Raw genomic sequence first — 14,426 nt, 5'->3', positions numbered from 1 at the left:
TTACGGTGTTTGTGGAAACTAGGAGATAAATTTATTGGTAGAACCCTATCAAAATTTACTCAGGATTCCCCCCCAAATTACACGTGTTCCTCTTTCATTCAAATTTGGTATGTTTCAGTACCTGGAATCTCACGTCTGCAATTTTGGGCAATTAGACGTCCATTTTTGGTGAAGTCTAAACATTGCAACCCCACTCCTGGTCAAAAGGAGAGAAAAACATCCTGGGAATTGAGCCCGAGGTCAGGGCTCCTAGAAGAAGGGCCATCCCTGTGGGACTGCAGGGAAGGGACCAGCTGCTGAAGATGAGAGCTCACCTACGATGAACACGGAGGCTCTCAGCAGATGCCTCTGCCCAAGGACCAGACCCATCTTAGCCTTTTCATCTTCTCAAAAAGTGAACCGTTTTTCCTGATTCGTTCATTGGATTCATTCCACAAGCAAGTATGAGGGATTACAATATTCTGAGTCTTGTGCTAAGACTAGGAAGAGCAATGTGATGGAGATCCTGCTTTAGGGTGCTAGCGGTGGTTCCCCAATTTGCCCAGGCTTTGGAATGCCTTGGCGGGTGGTGACCAAAATTCATATTCCCTGGCTTCATCCTCCACCTACAGAATTAGAATTTCTGAAGGGCGCTGGGCAAGGAACCTGTATTTAACAAGCCAATTAGCTGACTCTGTGCCAGTTAGCTGAGCCTTTGATCCCATTTAAAGCAGAGTGACTGCGGGGTGGGAGGAATATGGTTTGGGGCTAATGGAACAACATGTGCAAGTAGAGCAGAGGTGAGAAAGACCTTATTTGATCAATGGTGTGTAGCTAAACCATTTGTTCCAAAAGTATGTTGTTGGTATTTCTGTGGTTTTTATGTTTGTTTGTTTGTTTGTTTGTTTGCGGTAGGCGGGCCTCTCACTGTTGTGGCCTCTCGCGTTGCGGAGCACAGGCTCCGGACGCGCAGGCTCAGCGGCCATGGCTCACGGGCCCAGCCGCTCCGCGGCATGTGGGATCCTCCCGGACCGGGGCACGAACCCGCGTCCCCTGAATCGGCAGGTGGACTCTCAGCCCCTGCGCCACCAGGGAAGCCCGGAAACAATGTATCTTATGGTCAATAAATATTTGTCTAAAATGCAAAAGTTTTACTTCAAGTTGTTTTTCCTGCAGATTAGAATCAAATAAAATTAAATTTAATATTTATCAAGAAAATAAATAGAATGTCCTCATTAAATTATTTCTATCTAGCTCTCCATTTCCATATCCATCTCACATGCCCAGTGATGTGTTCAATTATGCTCATCAAATGTTAACAGTGGTTAGTTCTGTGCAGTGGGACTTGGGGTGATTTATTGCTTTTTTTTTTCTTTGTACTTTTCTGTATTGCTTATTTGCAAAAGTAATGAGTATATATCATTTTGATGAAAGCAATTAAGTCATTACTTAAAAACAAAACAAAACAAAACACATATCTGGCCAAATGAGACAGAAACTTGGGGAGAAGGGCTAACCAGAAAGAGGCAAAGGAAACAAATTTTCTAATGGCAGTTTGCTGGTAAAAACTCCAAGCTCACACCTTCCCACCCCACTGCTATGTGTAGTCGTGATGCTAGACATTTATTTACCCAGCATGGGGGATATAATTGATGGGACTCTTACAGAGTCTTAGCCTGGAAATATTTTGAGTGATGTAACAACCACAGTTGTTTGTCTACTCATTCTCCAATGTCCTTATACTCAGAGAAGAGGTTCTGAACCACTCCTGGGGTGAAACTTGATTGGTCCACACCTTTCCTGGTGGTCTTATTTCTCTTTGCCAGTGATTGGTTAAGCATGAGCGTGTGACACAACTCCAACCAATTTGATGTGAGAGGAAGATTTCTGAGTAGTGATCTTCTGTGAAAAAGGGATTTTTGCTTTTCAAAAGAAACTTTAAGAAATGTCTTCATTTTCCTATCTCTTTATGTTATTGTGTAACGATAAAATGCTCCGAACTACTGCAGCCATCTTAAGACCCCAAAACAATAAACCTGAGGACAAAAAGCCACAGGACTGGGAATGGGAGAGTGGAAAGAAAGATTCTTGATTACATAGATCTGGTTGCAGATGAACCCTAGAACTGTTTCACCTATGGTCTTCTTAGGTGAGATGATAAACACTGTATGGTTTAAGGAACATTTAGTTTGGTTTTCTGTTCTTGTAACTGAAAGCATCCTAGCAGATAGATGTAGCCCTGGGAAGCACTGTGACGTGCATTAGTCTGGCAACAGGAGCAGACAGAATGTCATAATTTTTTCCTACAACAAGAGCCCAGGCAGAGTTAAAGGAAAGTTCTATGTGTTGCAATTTCTTGAGCTCCATTTTAGACCACATGCACATGCACAGAGGATGCTGTTTATTGAACATTTATTCTGTGCTAAGTGCTTATCTTATTAATCCAAATAACAACTGTAGAACTACTTTACAGATAAATAATCTGAAATGCAAGGGCAAGGCCTTGCTAGTAAGTGGCAGAGCCAGGATTTGAATCCATGTCAAAGCTCTCTTTCAACGGATGACATTGGTTCTCAATAGTCAGATTATTAATATTTGTTATAGACTATATACTTACAAGTAATTTATTACTAATAACCAAACACCAAGTTAAAAAGGAATGCACAATGGCAGATTCAAGGCTATCCCTCCATAAAGCACTCTCATGAACCTGCATTCCAGTGTGTTCAGTTTCTTCTGGGGGAGACAAAGTGGTGCCTCTCTCTTCAACCCCCAGGAAATTGTGCCCATCCTACAGCCCGCCTTATCTGTGCCATATCCCTTGGGATTCTAGCAATTTACCCCTGTGCTAGGGTAAGAAATCTGTTTCTCCAAAGGGCTCTTGTCAGTAGGGTCTTTTACTTTTTTTCAATTAACTTTTTTTTAAGACAACCCCAGGCCAGCCTTCTCTGCTGTTGGTAGAAGTGTAGATTTCTCCCAGTGCAGCCGGTCCTCTCTTTGCTCTGCCAGCTCTAGTCAGCCTCTTATGTTTAGATTTTTACTCCAGAAAAGCCAGATGCCAGGTCCTATTTCCCCTAAATTTCAGAGGACCCATATCAAACTGGTGGGATAGGTTTCTTGAAATCTCCTCTTACTCAGGCTTAAAGTAAAGGGGAAGCACTCCATCCCTCACCCATGAGCTGCAGCAATCACCAATGACTTTCTAATACACAGTCTTTGCACCCCCTTCGCCTCCCTTATAATCCTCCAGGGAGATGATGGACTAACGTGGCAGAGCCAGGGCCATGGTATCCCAGATTTTCCTGCGAAGGTGGACTAGTGTCTCTAGAGTAGGTTTCTCAACCTCAGCTCTGTTGCCATTTTGGGCCAGATAATTCTCTGCTGTGAGACCTGTCCTGTGCATAGCAGAATGTTTAGTAGAATCTCTGGCCTCTACTTATTAGAGGTCAGTAGCATCACTCCAATTGTAACAACCAAAAATGGCTCCCACATTGCCAAATGTCCCTTGGGGGGCAAAACCACCCTCATTTGAGAAGCGTTCCTTTAGAGTCTTGTTTTGGTGTCAGCCTGTGGCCCTCCAGAGAGCCCCCATTATGCATTCTGTAGCAGATGGCTCTGATGTCAGAAAGTGTTCCTAGAGCCAGGCTGGAAGTGGACCCCCAAAAGACAATAAATAGCCGCATTTGTAGTAAGCTAAGTCATCAGTTGTAATCATTTCTATTTATTTCCTTTTTCTTGCCTCTTTAGAAAAGTCTTATTTATGTCTTGCAACCTCGCCACAGCTGTGGCATAGGACATCAAGAGGAAACTGGGGGTGGTGACACTTGGGCCTGGGGGAGGGAGTACAGCCGCCTTCCCCCGACCTGTCCTAGCAAAGCCAGAGTGGGTTGTGGTGAGGTTGATCCTCAGAGAGCATTCACAGAAAACACCACTCTGGCCTTCAAACCACCCAGGCAGATATGGATTTCTTTGTCTTTTTTTTTGGAAACTAACATTTTTTGTTTGTTTGTTTTTGTTTTGTGGTACGCGGACCTCTCACTGTTGTGGCCTCTCCCGTTGCGGAGCACAGGCTCTGGACGTGCAGGTTCAGCGGCCATGGCTCACGGGCCCAGCCGCTCCGCGGCATGAGGGATCTTCCCGGACCGGGTCACGAACCCGCGTTCCCTGCATCGGCAGGCGGACTCTCAACCACTGCGCCACCAGGGAAGCCCTGGAAACTAATAGTTTTATGATAATGTTCTATTAGGATTGGACAAGCAATAAGAGCCACAGAGTGTGGAGCAGAGCTGCTTGAATTTGTCCCGCCTTAGGTCAGGTTTGTCCCAGCGACCTGGTGTAGAGCTGGGTCCTGCCATGGGGGAGGGGCGAAAGCAGCTGTTGGTGGCTGGACAGTCTGACGGGAAGCATTCTTTCAAAGAAGATTGTTTTTTTCCCAACTAAACACATCTAATAGATGGTCATGGAAGATAGACGAGCAAGGGACACTTGTGGTCAAGTCTGTATAGCCCAATAGCAAGATCCCTCAGTGAATCCTGATCTGTGCCCTCTGCCTTCCTCTCTGTTGCCAGTTGAGGGAACCTGCCTTGCTGTTGTCAGCTCTGATCCTAGAGACCAAAGTCACAGATTCAACAATATAAACCTGAACATAGGAACTACAAGCAGACTCACCTGCGTTTTTTATTTTTAGTGAAATAGAAGTGGATCAATTGATGTACAAGGACAAGGCTATTCAGACATGGGAGGTGATTGATAAGAGTAAAGGCTCAGAGGCAAACATAAGAATAACAGACAGATGCTGCCAGAAGAAAAGTTATATAGCTATACCAATAGAAGAATTGGTAGGAAACAGTAGGAAAATGCCTGGAGAGACAGAAAAGGAACAGATTTCGAATATAATATCCTATCTGGTGTGTAGCTATTTTACACGGGCCATTCTTGATAAGATCTAAGAAATTCCATGTGATGGTGGAGTTTTTGGAGAATGGGGAGGAAACTAGGACCCGGCCCATTGCAATAGATTGTGTTCCTTGCTTTCCCAATAGCCATTTGCCCATATCTTCCCCCCACCCCCCATCCCGCCCCTGCAGGTATCGGGCAGAGATTTCATTCAGGGAGTGAATCATGATTGTCCTTAACCTGTTTTCATTTTCACTAGTGATTGGTCTACAAATAGACAAGAGACCCAGTTCTACCGGTAAGATCCAAGGGGAAATCTACAGAGTGCTTCCCTTCCTGAATAAAGAGGGAGCCTAGCAAGGACAAAACTTGTGTCTCTGCCCTTTCTTCCTTGCTGGGATGCCAGTAAGAGAACATGATACCTGAAGTTTTGCTAGCCAACTTTGGACTCTGGGCTGACAAATATCTGAATGAAAAGCCAATACACAGAGGATGGTGGAACAGAAGAATGAAAGAGTTTGGGCCCTCGAGGGTACTTTTGAGCTGCTGAACTACCCTGAAGCCAACCACCCCTTCATACCCTTGTGAGACCAACAATTAAGCCATGGCTGATTGTTTTTTTTCCTCATGTTCTAACTCGTGCTAGGGAATACACCAACAACTTTTATGTATTTCCTATTTCTTTAAATGATCTATTAAACCAAGTTCTTAGGAAATGACTTACATTTAAAAAAAAACCAAACCAACTTTTTTTTTTTTAATCCTGAGAGTTAAGCAAAAGTTTATGGAAAAATGGAATTCTTTACAAAAATAACACACTGCATACATACTTGCTTGATATTGTGAGAAACACTCAGGCTTAAAGAAACATTTTATAATGTCTGGTTTTGTTGATCTTGGACATGGTTATCTTACTCTCTGTCAACTGATGAATTCCCACTGAGAAGCAGCTGCTTACTTTTTTTCCCCCCTTTTTGTTCTGACGATGCTAACGATCCCTTGTATGACAGACAGAAAAGAATGCAGGAGACAAATGGGGAAATGCATTCCGTTCACATAAGCATTTAATGAGTCAACCTAGATTACAAACCCCTTACTGGCAAGGTTATATCTTTGTAGTGATTTGTTCTCACCTACCTCTCTTACTGTTTACTTTCTCTCTGCCAACAACAGTAGTCACAGAGTTTAGAGTGACTTGCTATTTGTCAATAGAGATTTAGTGGCCTGAGGTTTTGAGCTGTGGCTTTTGTTCTGGCTAGATATTTTCATGTAGTTTAGATTAATAAAACATGAAGGAATTTCTAGTATAATGCATGTGCTGTGCTTTGCTCTTTGGTTGCATATTAATTATATGCATATATCTCCTTCTAAGAAAATAGAATCACACATCGCTCAGCTTTAACTTGCTGTCCAGGTTCCTGTTTATTCTTCCTCTATTTTTTTTTTTTAGTAGAAAATATGTAATAAAAATAAGGATGGGCACTTTGGTTTTTGTTGTTGTTAATAACAGAAAATTATTAAAGCAGCTCTTTTTCTCATCCTTCATCATGGGAAAGAGCTATGCTAGCAACGCCTGGGACTGAAGGTCATGCTGCCTAGCTTTGTGGGGACAGATGGCCATTGCTCATCATGTTAGCAAGAAGCTTGATGCTGACTTCTGGATATCAGCTACTCACTATGTATATTAAGTGATAATTTAGCTTCAGGTGGCACTAGCCCTTGTGCTGTCTGATCTTCTGCCATCTTAATGGAAAATGTTTGGACAGCAGTACCTTACTTTCTTGTACTCCATTGTGAGACAAAAGCAGACTCTTCAGTGAATCTAATAATGATAATAATAAACAGTACTGCTTCTGATCATTTGGATTTTGCTTTGCCGACTAGGTATTCTGGATTTAAAGCCCCAAGGGGCAAATTTGTGAGTTACTGGGGTGGGGGGCAAACAACAACAACAAAAACCTTGTGAAAATAAAGCCACAGGAGCACTTGGGCTGGGGCTGGGGTGGGAGGAAGGGGCGGAGCAGGGCAGGGGTTGGGGGAAAACATGAGGAGCTGGACCGTTACTTGGTGTCAGAAGAATATTATCTTCTTTGGTTGTTGTGGCTTTATTGATGTATTCTCTGATTCTGAAGTACCTTAAAGTTGTCTAGATCAGCTATATCATTAATTCTTACTGCATTCTAATAAGTTAGTGTTTCACAGGTAAATGGAAGAGTCAGGCACATAGCACAGGAAAGTCTTCTTGGGTGATGTTCATTATTGGTCCCAGTGAGAGAGTTATAGACAAATTAATTTATTTCATTCATTTATATTCCTTACCACATTCCACAATGGGTTGGATGCAGTATCTACACTATATATTGTATAATAAGAGAGAAAATATAAATATAGAAATCAGAGCTAGAGAAAACATGGTTAGGATTGGAAGACCATAATCCAAGATAGCATGGAGATGCACAGGTCATAAAATCTGAAACTGCTAGCAAATTTGGATCTAAGTTTCCTGGTTACCAGATGCAAAAGGAAATATGTAAAATATTCTCCATTTCAGAATTCACATTTTCATGGTAAAAAGCATGCTACTTTTTTTTTTTTTTTTTTTTTTTTTTTTTGCTGTACGCGGGCCTGCGCGCAGGCCCAGCGGCCATGGCTCACGGGCCCAGCCGCTCCGCGGCATGTGGGATCTTCCCAGACCGGGGCACAAACCCGCGTCCCCTGCATCGGCAGGTGGACTCTCAACCACTGCGCCACCAGGGAAGCCCAAAAGCATGCTACTTTTAAAAAAGATGCAGATTTTTCCTAACTCTCAGGTCTTAATAAAAGTTCAGAAGTAAGTAAATAAAATAAATTTCTGTTGTTGAAGCCACTCAGCTTAGGGGACATTGTTATGGCCACCCTAGCAAACTATGGCTAGGATGGAACTATGGAAACTACAATTCCAGCCACGTGCAGAATCGTGCCTGCTCCCTTTTTCCTTTCCTGAAGCTTTCCTGACTGATTTTCTCATACAGCATTTCCCCTCATACAGCATTAAAAAAGCAGGGGTGAGCCTGAGAATCCCCCCACACCCGTGCCCCCTTACAATAGCTGTGGAGGTAAGACCTAGGCAGCGAATAAAAAGGAAGTTAGTGGTTTCCTAAGGTCAGGCCCCGCGCTTAAAAAAGAAACCAGGCTTCTCTCCACACCCCACCAGGATATTAACCGTGGAACCAATATCATGTCTAGTAATTTGTTTCTAGCTTACAAGGAAATACCTGTGGGAAGCAACCTAAATTCAGTAGTATATTCAACATATCGAACAAAGAAGTCGGTGAGAGGGGAAGGAGGCTTACTTGGAAGAGGGGCATTTTCAATATCTGTATAACAAATTGTGGAGGTGGAAGTGGAAGTTCACCTGAGAGCTAATGAGTGTACTCTGGAACCCTTCTCAGGAGATATTTTTAAGGCCTCCACTCCAGGGATGGGCTAGGACTACACGATGGTAAGTGCCTTATACTTTGCAAATATATGCAAATACATTATTTCATTTGAGTGTCACAACATTCCTGAAAAGTCATCATTCTTTTTTTTTTTTTAAAGAAGATGTTGGGGGTAGGAGTTTATTAATTAATTAATTTATTTTTGGCTGTGTTGGGTCTTGTTTCTGTGCATGGGCTTTCTCTAGTTGCGGCGAGCAGGGGCCACTCTTCATCGCGGTGCGCAGGCCTCTCACTGTCGCGGCCTCTCTTGTTGCGGAGCACAGGCTCCAGACGCACAGGCTCAATAGTTGTGGCACAGGGGCCCAGTTGCTCCACGGCATGTGGGATCTTCCCAGACCAGGGCTCGAACCCGTGTTCCCTGCATTGGCAGGCAGATTCTCAACCACTGCGCCACCAGGGAAGCCCAGTCATCGTTCCTGATAAAGAAATTGGGACTCAGAGATTAAGTGATTTGTCTAACTGGAGCCACAATTTGCCTAAAACCAGGTATATTCCCCAGGGCCTGCCAACTAGCCTGGTTTTGCAAAATAGGAAAGGAACAGTACTAAGGGGAGTTCCTTACCGCTCTGGAGCCAGACTTTTGGCTCAAATCTCCTTGCAGTTGCAAGTTTGTTTAATACCTCTTTGCTTTGGTGTCTACGACATTATTTACCTCAGACTTCTGGAATCGCGGTGAGATTAAACGATGTAACGCGTTTGAGCACTTTAGAACATTATGTGGCATATAGGGAGTGTTTGGTGATGGTTTATCATTTTTACTGTCTGGTTGCTTTTCTTCACCCTCCTCTGGATCTCTTTCTTTTCCTTTCTCTCCTACAGGTCTTTTTTTAGTCCAAATTTTACCCTGCAGCACCACAAAGAACATCACAGACCGATAGTCATCTCAGGGCAGAAAGTTCAATCCAACTCTCCTATTCTTCTCACGTCCCTGGAATCTGGGACCAATCCTCGTCGTCCTGAGCAATAAGTAAATCTGAAAAGGAAAGCCAATTCTAATCCTTTCCCTCCTGGGACCTCTTAGCATGGATTCAGGTGTGTGTGTGTGTGTGTGTGTGTGTGTGTGTGTGTGTGTGTGTGTCTTGTTTGTTTCCCATCTTGTTTGTCTCCCATTAGAAAGTGTGTGTGTGTGTGTGTGTGTGTGTGTGTGTGTGTGTGTGTTTTGTTTCTTTGTTTTGTTTTTTAAAGCAGAGCCACTTTCACTTTCAAGGGGCCCGAAAGTATTTTCATGTCGGGGTTCGGATGAGCCCCAGCCTCTCTCTGTATCAGGCTCAGGATCCTGCTGGGCCACTTTCTCTCCCTCCTGGGAACCCGTCGCCACCCCGGGCGGGGAGGGTGGGCCGAGGGGCGCGCCGGCATCTCCGCGACCCGCCCAGCCACTCGCGCCCGACAGAGGGGGCTTCGGGAGCGGGGCTGAGACCCGCAGTGGGACGGGATTACAAACGGCTTGGTGTCCGGCGAGGGCACAGAGAGGGGATTAAGGCCCAGCTGGTGAAAGGAGGGGACGGGCGGCTGATAACGCGGCTGTGAACCCGGCGCATTCCTCTCATTTCTGCCACGATCGCCGTGGTGCTAGCGGGAGCAGCCGGGGAGCAGTCCCGACCCCGGGCACCCTCCCGCCGCGTTCTCCGCGTCCACCCGCCGGGCCGCCGCGAGCGCAGGCGGAGGGGCGCGCGGCACTCACTTTGAACTCTCACTGCGCTCGCCAGCTGCACAGCATCCGGGCTAAGCTGCTGGAGGTTTAAAGGAGACTGTACGTGAAAAAGGTGGATCAAGACGTGCAAAAGAGAAAACCCCAAGCGTATGCTTGAATTTTCTGAAAATGCAGATTCTGATCTGATGGAATAGGTCTTCTGCAAACCCTTCAATGGCTCATTTAAGCAGGAAAGCAACCTTCTCTATGATTTTTACAGTTAAGAGGCCGAGGGTGAGAAAAGTTATAAATTCTAGGATTAGAATAGGATCTCTGACCTTCTATTACACTTACCAAAATACTAAATGTGAAAGTTGGTTGCTGGGAGCCACATGAGCTCAGATCACATTTTCCCTCTGTCAGTGTAGCCTTTGGTTTTTCAGAATGCTGGAATGGACTATTGTATTGGGTGGGTGGGAGAGAGAGAAGGGATATGTGTGTGTGTGTGTGTTTGTCTGCCTAAGGAACGAAGTTCTTAGCTTAACATTTTCAAGGCCTGTGAGTGGTATGAAGAAAGATAAATTCGTAACTTCCAACCCTTGCTGCATTTCAGTGGGTCCTCTGAATTTCAAATTCCCTTTAGCTAGAGATAAAGGGTAGGGCAGGAGATTGTAGGCTGTGGGCAGTAGGGAGTGGCTCCAAGGGTATGGCCCCAGGCTGAGACAGAACAGTGTGTAGCTGGGCATGTGGCCTCCCCCACCCCATGCTGTGGGGTGTTCACCACATCCTCCCACCAGGCTCTCCTCGCCCAAACATCTCTGATCCAAGCTTACAGGTAAGGTGTAGAGCACTCTACTAGAAGCATGTGGGGTTCTAACAGTGATTTGACTTCTGACAATTCAGGTGAATAAGAATCTTTGCAATCACTTACTGTGGTTGCACATTACCTACCAAATGTATCCTTATAAATGACTGCAGTGGAAAGGTAAACCAGCTAAGCTGTGTGTCTAATTCCTTTCAAAAAAACATGTATATGGGGCTTCCCTGGTGGCGCAGTGGTTGAGGGTCCGCCTGCCGATGCAGGGGACGCGGGTTCGTGTCCCGGTCCAGGAGAATCCCACATGTCCCGCGGAGCGGCTGGGCCCGTGAGCCATGGCTGCCGAGACTGCACGTTTGGAGCCTGTGCTCCGCAACGGGAGAGGCCACAACAGTGAGAGGCCCGCGTACCGCAAAACAACCCAAAAAACCAAAAAAAACAAAAAAAAACATGTATGGATTACCTACTCTTTGTCAGGCAATTCCTCTTGTTGCCTTTTTATGGACGGCATTTTGGAGGACTTGAGCTTTACTCTGTGCTCTGAGATTAGGAGGGCAAAACTCTAAGATGCTGGTCTTTCTCATATTTATACCCTTACTATACTCTCTTGCTTTATTTATTAAATGTCTTTTTAGGGCTGTTCCTAAAGAATGTCATGCTCAGGAACGAGTCAAAGCAGCTCAATCTTTGGTGCTGCTGGAGGAAAGAGGCATTTTGCTATAAACTAAGATCAGTATGCAAAAAAAAAAAAAAAATTAGTCCACCAGGCAGAAGACTCATGGACCACTTACCTATATACTCCCATGTGCCACACTGCAAAACAGCTGAGAGGGGATGGATGTAGCAGAAGAGAATGGCGGGACTTCCCTGGTGGTGCAGTGGTTAAGAATCCACCTGCCAATGCAGGGGACACGGGTTTGAGCCCTGGTCTGGGAAGATCCCAAATGCTGCAGAGCAACTAAGCCCGTGTACCACAGCTGCTGAGCCTGTGCTCTAGAGGCCACGAGCCACAACTACTGAGCCCGTGTGCCACAACTACTGAAGCCCACGTGCCTAGAGCTCGTGCTCTGCAACAAGAGAAGCCGCCACGATGAGAAGCCCTCGCGCAGCAACAAAGACCCAGCGAAGCAAATAAAATAAAATAAATATTAAAAATAAAGAAGAGAATGGAGAGAGTGGTGCTGCTTTTTCTTACATGCTGCTTCTATTTTTTTAAGAAGTTTTACTTGGCAGTTATTTTACATTTTACAATAACATCATCACCTATTTAACTCTAAATTTAACTTAATCAATTACTTACCATACTTCTTATACAGTTTGCTTCACTCTATTTAGAAATTTTTGTTGCAATTTAATTTTTGTTTTGCCAGTGTACTTCCTTGAGTGAGTTTTTCAGAAAGAAAATAAAATGGGATACACTTAAAATCCTTGCATAGCAAAAATATTTTTAGTTTTCCCTTACATATGAATAATTTATGGTCAGGTATAGAAATCTTGGATCAGACAACTTTTTTCTAGAAAGTCTGAAAACGTCACTCACTGTCTTGTGGTTTTAGGATTGAGTATGAGATGGTGCCAGAATGATTTTCTTTGTTTTAAAGGAGGAGTACTCTCTGAGAGCTGTAAGATTTTCACTGGAAATGGAAAATTGTCCCAAACCTAGTCTGGGTTGAACTTTTTGCATGATGTGTTTCTCAAGTTCCTTCTGGGAAGAAGTTAATATTCCTGATAAAACACTTGAGTAATTTAAAAATAAACTTTAATGAGCTTAAAGAGAGCCTGCCTCTGGGAGATTAGTTTCCCACCCACTTACCCGACTGTCTGTCAAGAATCTAATGATCTTTAACCAGGGCTTCTATTCTAGTCCCTCCTTTTTTCCTATTAATGTGTCCACCAAGAGAGGAATCTTTAAATTGGTCTGTTTCTGGACACTTCCTTTGAAGCAAGTGCACATAACTCAAGTTTCTGACTTCTTTTACTTTTCAACCTTTATTTTTGGGGTTCAGAAAGCTCCCTGGGACAAGACTGTAAAGAGACGCTGCTGTTGATGAATCACAAGAAAAGGAGGCATAAGAAAGCCATAAATTTGTTCTAGATTTTTAAACTGCAAGTAGTGGGGAACCATTGAGGTTCTGGAGGAGAGGGCTTTGGGAAGATAGTTCTGGTGGTGGTGTGCATGCCAAAAGCACAGACATACTCATACTATAAAAGGCACCCTACAACTGCTTGTCAAAACTCTGTGGACTTGAAGAGCTGGTAGTAAGAACTGGTTGGAACCATGCTTTCACTTACCCCAGTGGTTGCAAACTTTAACCCCCCTCCGGACCAGCCGAATCAAAATTCCTTGGGGTAGGGTTCAACCATCATGACTTGTTTTTTTAACGTGCACAAGTGATTCTAAGTGCAACCAGGGTTGACAACTAGTGTAAATATTTTTCTGCTATTGGACCCCTATCCACTATTCTTTCCAGGTACAATTCCAACTACTCCTACCTTTGTTCAATTTCTCCTATACCTTGTTGCCATAGAGTATCTTCAGTGAATTAGATGTATTATTACCCACTTTAATCATCAATGCAACAACTATCTGTAGAACATTTATGCCAGGACTATGCTAAATGATAGCACACCTGCACTGTAGGGGTTCCATAACAGTTTAGTGTCCTCCTCCCTTCCTGACTTGGGTCCCAAAGGCATTGCTCCCAAGGTCTCACTGTCATCACTCCCTGGGACAGAGAATGCCTTGCTTGTCCCTGGATCCTTAAGCACAGTAGTATCCTGCTCTCACCCCCAAATTTTCTGCTACCCAACTATGTGTGCTTCTTATTCCTTCACTGCATCTCTGTCTTGTTGGAGGCGATAGGTAAGTAGGGGCAACAAGCCTCCCCAAACAATCCTTTACTGGGGCAAAACTACTTTGAACTGAAACAGTCTTTAGTCCATGCAGTACACAATAACTGGAGACTCAGAATGAACAAAATGCCCACGTGAATATAGAAGGGAAAAAGTGCTGCAGAGATTGACTCTCAGATCCTCTCGGCCCATATAACATTCCTTCTTTCTCCGATATTCCAGTGCTTTCTGCTGTCTTTCTCATGAATAAGACACTGCATCCCTTTCTCCTTTTCTTCTTTGGGTTGTCAGAGCCAGGAAGCACAACAGAGTGACTGGGAATATAGTGTATATTTGGCTGAGTATAAAAGGAACATATGATTTTGTGGTCAATTTATTTTCACCTCATTCGGTCTCAGGGGTGCATGGTTTTCGCCTCATTGATTTTCTGTGTTCATTGACTTGAAGCCTGCTGTGTACGGGAGGTTGCTTCATGTCTTCTTAAGCCATCTATTTTTATTGTCTTGGCAACTCTCTGCCTTAAGCTTGAACTAGTTTGAACTAATCTCAGTGGTTTACTTACTTGACATGACACGTCTTTTTAGTAGAAGTATTATATACTATTCAATGTTTGTACTATAAATATTAGAGTTTGAAGGGATCATACAGATCATTCCAGTCCAGATCCTTCATTAAATATGAGGATACTGAAGACCAGGGAGGTTGAAGGATTTGCCTAAGGTCACAGAGCCAGAAAAGCAGCAGAGCTAGACTGCCTCCTTAGAATGGAAGG

Source organism: Physeter macrocephalus, chromosome 4 (assembly GCF_002837175.3).
Source record: "Physeter macrocephalus isolate SW-GA chromosome 4, ASM283717v5, whole genome shotgun sequence".
Classification (NCBI taxonomy): domain Eukaryota; kingdom Metazoa; phylum Chordata; class Mammalia; order Artiodactyla; family Physeteridae; genus Physeter; species Physeter macrocephalus.
This window is presented reverse-complemented; position numbering follows the sequence as displayed.